This window comes from Oculina patagonica, chromosome 9, assembly GCF_052425735.1.
Source record: "Oculina patagonica isolate OP01 chromosome 9, crgOcupat, whole genome shotgun sequence".
In the NCBI taxonomy this organism is placed as follows: Eukaryota; Metazoa; Cnidaria; class Anthozoa; order Scleractinia; family Oculinidae; genus Oculina; species Oculina patagonica.
Window position 1 is genome coordinate 17,692,483 of NC_135766.1, and position 7,740 is coordinate 17,700,222.

Sequence of the window (7,740 nt, forward strand, 5' to 3'; positions counted from 1 at the left end):
TGAACATGCTTTTTGTAAATCGTCACGCAATCTTGTCCAAATGTTTAATCGTTTCTGCTTTTACGGACAATACGGAAGAAGTAACATCAACTCCTGTTCATACTTTAAATTTTGTGAAGCATATAACATTTATGACTGTTTCGTTTTCATCCATAATCATCCACGATGCCCCTAGCTTGCTATAAGCATTTTAAATTAAACTCCCGAACACAAACCTCTAACCAATTTTAACCGGCTTACGAAAACCGCGCAATCTGTATCACTATGCCATACGGCATTAGACTCATGTCACCCTTGGTGACCTATTTTTTCCAATATAGTGTAATAGTAAAGTCAATCGAGCAAATAAGTTATCTTGTATAGTCCGACCATATGGTGAAAAAATTGTGCACTTTGGGGTAAAAGCACCAAATTTGGCATGGTGATAGTATTTCAGTTGCTGAACAATATTAGCTATGGACCCCAGCCAGGGGGGCGATTTTGTACTAAGGGGGGTGGGGTGGGTACAATTTTCAAAGAAATTACTGTAATTCAAGAAAAAAGGTGTACAGTTGAGCCGAATTTGTTATATGTAGTAGTACTTACTTACTATTCAGGTTGCTGAACAACATTAGGTGTTGTCCCCAGCAAGGGGGGAGATTTTTTGTACTAAGGGGGGTGGGGTGGTCAAAATTTTCAAAGAAAGTACTGTAATTCAAGAAAAAGGTGTAAAGTTAAGCTGAATTTATAAGATGTGATAGAACTTGCTTACTGTTCAAGTTCCTGAACAATATTAGGTGTTGTCCCCAGCAAGGGGGGAGATTTTTTGTACTAAGGGGGATGGGGTGGTTACAATTTTCAAAGAAAGTACTGTAATTCAAGAAAAAAGTTGTATATTTGAGCCAAATTTGTTAGATGCGATAGAACTTGCTTACTGTTCAAGTAACTGAACCAGGGGGGGAAGCAACTTCCCATACATTCTCTTATATGAAATCTGAGCGATGCTCTCACAACTTGCAAAGCAATCATCGGGGCGGTAGTCAGCGGATGTCTCTAAGGCGCATGAGCAGCTCCTTTCTTTGTGAACTTCCAAAACAAAAACAACATGGGAACAGTGAGAGAGTTCGATTTTTTTATATATGTAGTAATAAAAAAGAATTTCTAAGTTTTGTCTTTAAAGCAGCGAAAATTTCTCCGGAAAGGTTCTTGGTGTCAATATGTGGTGTTTGTTATGAAATAAAACCATCACGGGAATGGTAATGAAAACGTGTCGATCGAATATTCCCGCGCTGGTCGGAGCTATTGTTCTTGCTCTATTGTTTGAGGTTGTTTGTTGACTTGGTCTTTCTTTGTTTTACTTCATTTACAATCCCCATGTGGGCCAGTTGAAAATCGTGGTACAAACATGTCAAACATTTGCATTTCAGAACTGAAAAGAAGCACGGCATCACAAAATTCTGCGTTCTTAAAACTACACGACGATGACGAAATTTTCGGATTTAAACACGCTGCTTTTAGATTTTTAGTTAAGAGAATTGAACCCCTTTATAATAAGTGATTCCACGAGAGCAGCTTCCATTTCGCGGGAAAAGATTGCCTGTTGCATCATCGTCCAAAAACCGCTGACTACATCGTAAATTGATCGCTTTGCAAGTTGTGAGAGCATCGCTACTCGGTCCCAGACCTCGTTTCTTCCCCCCCTGAACAGAACAATATTACGTATTGTCTCCAGCAAGGGAGGAAGTTTTTTGTACTTAGGGGGGTGGAGTAGTTGCGATATTCAAACAAATTGCTGTAATTTACCGAAAAGGTGAAGAGTTGAGCTGAATTTGCCATACTAACAGTGTACGATGTCCTGAGATATGTCATCTGACTCCAACCAGAAGTTCTTCACAAAAAGGGGTGTATAACAAGCACGCAGGGGAGGGGGGTGGGGGGAAGTACATACCATGGTATTTTTGACTTTGTAAAGTAAGCAAACTTAATCCTCTCCCTCGCATTCCCCACCGCAAGTACGAAGCGCAGTCCAAGACATGCCAGTCTTGAACAATGTTCTTGGCAACCTAACTCAGGTTTGCACCCTCATTTCACCAGCTCCCTGGCATACTGTTGATGCTTCAGGTGATGTGGTCCACTGAGGCTTCCATGCATCTGACTCAGATTGTGCCCATCCCCATTCACTAGGAGAAGGTAGTCAGGATTAGATACAGCGCACTGTCCTCAACAATGACCAGCTTGGTAGGCCACTATCTTGTTGTGTTTGTACTAATGCATCAGCAGTAGGGGAGATGTTCTCAAGGGTTCTTCCTTTCTGTGCAAAAAATTTTCCGGCATCATTGACTCCTTGGCACGGGCTTGCTGGTCATACAACAGAACCACCAATCCTTTCAGCACAGGCATAGCATTTAGAACATCCTGCACACTAGGCATTTTGCTAAGGACCATGAAAGCAATAGTGGCTTGATCTCCAAATGACATCCATGTGGCCCATACTGTGCTCTTCCCTTGTCCTTAGAATGCTGATGTCTAAACACAGCCTGTAAAGGTGTACAACACTTGAGATTTCTCATCTTCAAGAGGCCTGACGATGTCAAGTATTGCTTACCAACTCCAAATGCAATTCATATCTCCAGAGCAAGCACTACTGCAACACCAGTGTCTACTGTACAAAGAATTATCTTGTCAATACCTTGCTGTGCACGCACATATAAAATCAGCTCTGTTTTGTTGGACTCTTCCTTCAGAGATTCTCCCCAGCTATCAGGAAGCTTTACATCTGCTTCTACTCTGCGACGGACACCTCTTCCTCGCTTGTTTGGTATGCATCTTTCCCAGATGATATCAATCTGCTGCACACTCGGTAGCTGGTTACTGATTTGCGGCAAGTTAACTTGATATGCATAGCCAGAGAATGTTTTACATGTTCCAGACGGCTTATGTTGACAGGGGCAGTACCATCGATAAGCATCACATCTACTACTGGGGTTATAGATTGGTTTGGTGTCAGTTTTCCCATACACTTCATCAAGTCGGACTTTACGCTTAGTTGCAGGTCGCAGGTCGCCAGAGTAGAAACAGATGTAAGGGTTCCTGCTAAGTGGGGAGAATTTCTGAAGGAAGAGTCCAACAAAACAGAGCATATCTAGCTTAGGAGATGATCACGTTGCCATGTGAAGCAAACAAAATGTATTCTATCTACAAGCGACACTCTCGTATTGTCATCTTCAGTTGATGTTACGCCTGAAATATCACCTTGCATGCACAAGGAGGTTGCTACAAGGCTAATTTTAATTGCATCTGATTGTGCACAGCAAGTTAATTCTTCGTACAGAAGACATTAATGTCACAATGCTCGCTATATACAACTTAAATCTAAATCAATTAAGAGTATAGTGAGATGTGATTGCATTTGGAGTTGTTAAGCAATACTTGATAGCGTCAGACCTCTTGGAGATGAGAAATCACAAGTGTAGCACATCTTCCACGCCTTTACAGGCTGTGATCAGCATTCTAAGGACGAGGGAAGAGCACATTATGGGCCACATGGATGTCCTATGGAGAAGCCACTATAGCTTTCATGGTCCTCAACAAAATGCCTAGTATGCGTTTGCTGGAAAGATTTGTGGTGCTGTGGTATGACCAGACAAGTCCGTGCCAAGGAGACAATGATGCCAGGAAAGTTAGTTTTTGCACAGAACAACCCTCTACCGCTAATGCATTAGTACAACACAACAAGATAGTGGCCTACCAAGCTGGTCATTGTTGAAGACAGTGCATTAATGTATCTAATCCTGAACTACCTTCTCTTAGTGAATGAGGATGGGCACAATCCGAGTCAGATGCCTGGTAGCCTGGGTGGACCACATCACCTGAAGCATCAACAGCATGCCAGGGAGCTGGTGAAATGAGGCTGCAATGCTGGGGTTACAGAGAACGTTGTAAATATTAGAAATCTGTCATGTCTTGGACTGTGCTTTGTAAATGCGGTTGCCGGGACATACGAGGGAGAGGATTAAGTTTGCTTACTTTACAAAGTCAAAAAATACCATGGTACGTACTACCCCACCCCCCTCCCCTGCGTGCTGGTTATACACCCCGTTTGTGAAGAACGTCTGGTTGGAGTCAGATGACGTATCTCAGGACATTGTGCACTGTTAGTATGGTAAATTCAGCTCAACTCTTCACCTTTTCGGTAAATTACAGCAATTTGTTTCAATATTGCAACTACCCCACCCCCTAAGTACAACCCCCACCCCCCTTGCTGGGTACAATACGTAATATTGTTCAGCAACTTGAACAGTAAGCAAGTTCTATCGCATCTAACAAATTCGGCTCAAATTTACAACTTTTTCCTTGAATTACAGTAACTTCTTTGAAAATTGTAACCACCCCACCCCCCTAAGTACAAAACATCTCCCCCCACCCTTGCTGGGGACAATACCTAATATTGTTCAGGAACTTGAACAGTAAGCAAGTTCTATCACATCTTACAAATTCAGCTTAACTGTACACCTTTTTCTTGAATTACAGTACTTTCTTTGAAAATTTTGACCACCCCACCCCCCTTAGTACAAAAAATACCCCCCTTGCTGGGGTAAATACCTAATATAGTTCAGAAACCTGAATAGTAAGTAAGTACTACTACATATAACAAATTCGGCTCAACTGTACACCTTTTTTCTTGAATTACAGTAATTTCTTTGAAAATTGTACCCACCCCACCCCCCTTAGTACAAAATCGCCCCCCTGGCTGGGGTCCATAGCTAATATTGTTCAGCAACTTAAGTACTATCACCATGCCAAATTTGGTGCTTTTACCTCAAAGTGCACAATTCCAGTATTTTTTAGCACCATATGGCTGGACTATAGGATATATTTGTTATCAGCTTTCCTTAAAAGTAGTGACCGCATGCAGTTGTGAAAATCGACGTTTTAAACGTTTGAAATAAAAGAAGACGCTGGAACATCTTAGTAATAGTGATTTTAAATAGCAACCGCTGCAAAGCAAACATATTGCTTTTAGCACTGTGTGACGGATTTCTTCAAACACTCTTTGAAAAGTAAGAACAGGATAAAAGAGTACTTATTTTCGTGATTCGGGAAAATGAAATTTCAATATCCGTGATCCGTGATTGGTTATTTTTTCCGCCCGTGCATCGTGCCAGAGACCTCCCCTGTACTTAATGTCTGGTCCCGAGGGAAACCGTTTTGTTTTCCTGAGAGTCTCGACGTCATGCACGAGACGAAGTCAAGGGAAAAATGGAGACTCTCAGGAAAACGAAACTAACTGTTTCCCTCGGGACCAGACCTTAAGTGCTTTGTTTACATCTAAAGGATGAAAAACGAATGGACAAATCAGCGTTAACAACAGCACCGCCTGAGCACGACTTTAATTATTGTATTAAACATTGCAAATGTACGACGAACACATCGTAAAATACGTACCAGAAAAGCAAAGGACCGACTTAATAGGCTTTGCTCATGTGAACTGAAGTTCGACGAAATGAAATGAAAATCGCATTTAGAGCAAGGGAAACTGCTGTTGTATAACACAATGAATTAAAACATACGTTTCAGGCAATACATGCAGATAAAGGATTTCATCATCTCAGCAATAATGTTTTGACTATAAACTACATTTTCCGTAAGAGTGTTTTAAAATACCATAAACCAGAATGCAACTCCCTCGGCCGCTTATAACCTTGGTTATTGACCCATCTGTCAACAGAGGAGTGATATCGAGGTTGGCAGGAATTAAAAACAAGAAAAAAAAAACATTACAGTGCGACGCGCTGTACCGTGGCCAGCCAACAAACTTTTTCACAAGTGTCATCTTGTAATATTTTACGTTTTCACTGCGTTTTGCTGACAAATACGATGTAACAAGTATCTGTTTTGATCGTATTCAACTTTGCAAGGAGGCGTGTTCGTCCGAAAAATAATAATATTACGAGAAGACACTTGTAAAAAAGTTTGTTGGGTGGCCACGGTAAGGCGCGTCGCACTGTAAATATTCCTTTGAAACTCGACTAAATTATTTTGTTATTAACAGGACAACTATTATATTAACAACATTAATATTGACATAAAGATTTTCAGGATGTATTAAGCAGGACATAAGAGCTCTGCATTAACCCACACCTTTTGTTTTTTTACAAACAATGGCATGATTATCTTTTAGAGCGGTTTTCACTCGACAGTCAAAAGAAATTTGCTTTTACTTTGCTTTTTCTGTATTACGCTCACTGATTGGCTCAGAAATATCGCGCCACTTTTCCAGCCAATTAGAAGTAAAACCAAAAAAAATTGTGAGTTTACTCGCGCACGTTTACGCGCGTTTAGTGACTACTACATGTAATTACTTTGGTTTGCTGAATTGTTAGTGTCCCTTGTAATTGGTCAGTGTAATAACTTTAGTTTTACGACACATTACTAGAAACTGCTCTATGCGCATCCTTTTTTGCGCACGTAATTTATGCCGCGATGACACACCATCATGCATCGAGCGCGCGCGCCGAGGAAAAATTCTAAACATACCGTATTTACTCGAATAAGCGCCGCCCCCGAATAAGCGCCGCCCTCGAATAAGCGCCGCATTTGGGACAAAAAAGATAATAAGCGCCGCCCCCGAATAAGCGCCGCAGTCCCGATGCGGCGCTTATTTGAGGAATTCCGTTTAACTAGTAGCAGCACTACAAAGCAACTCTAAAACAAACTTGTAAATTTCTTTTTCATCAAAAGCGATGTTTTGCAGTTCAATGTTATTGTTTTACCACTCGCTCATTAGTTCTTCTATCCAACATTCTTGCAATACGCAGCTCTGTAAATGTTGTGATGGCCATGAACATTGCCAAGACAGCTAGCGCTACTTCTTTCTTCAGCAAGAGACGAAGACTGACAATCAAAAGACGCTATTTTCAATTACTGTAAAAGATTAAATTCTTTATGGCATCCAAATTTTAAATAAGCGCCGCCCTCAAATAAGCGCCGCCCTCGAATAAGCGCCGCACTTGAGACACGAAAAATTTAATAAGCGCCGCGGCGCTTATTCGAGTAAATACGGTAAACGCTTGCAGTTTATCTTCTTTTATTGTCGGTGACCAATACTCTTTTTAACGGATCACTTTTGTTAACGATTATCAAGGCTTTGCGCACCGAAAATGAGATCGATAAAAAGTTTGATTTCTTTTGTACTTATCACGATCAGTGTTGTACAACTGATATGACATCATTTCCAATGGCTATATTATCTGGAGCTTTATTATCTGATAAAAGTTGTTAACTGTACTGCTTGTGTCAGTAAATTGATACGATCACTTCCTTTTACGATAGCTTGATACTCCAGTAATATCTCTGCCAATCTTAAAAAAAGCCTCGTAAAATGTTTTCGGGTATTACAGACAGTTTTAAAAGGGTTTTGAACCCTTTTCAGACAAGTGGTGGTGTTGGAGGGGGGACCGGGGTTAGAAGTTCCAGATTTAAAGGTGAGTAAGGCTTGTTCATACCCCGCCATGTTACAAGGGGAAGGGGTGGTCGAACCCGTCTTTGGTTGTCGTTCTATTATTTATGGTAACGTATACGCAATCTTGTAGAATTTCTTTTCAAGCTCTTTGATTTCACGGCTGTACACAGGCTAATAATAAGCCTGCTAAGTATTTCAGTTTGCATCGAAGCACACCCCCCTCCTTTATGTCCTTTGTTCTTGATAATAACAACACACACTTGGTGAACTATTTAACCTGCGTCCAAGACAAACATATC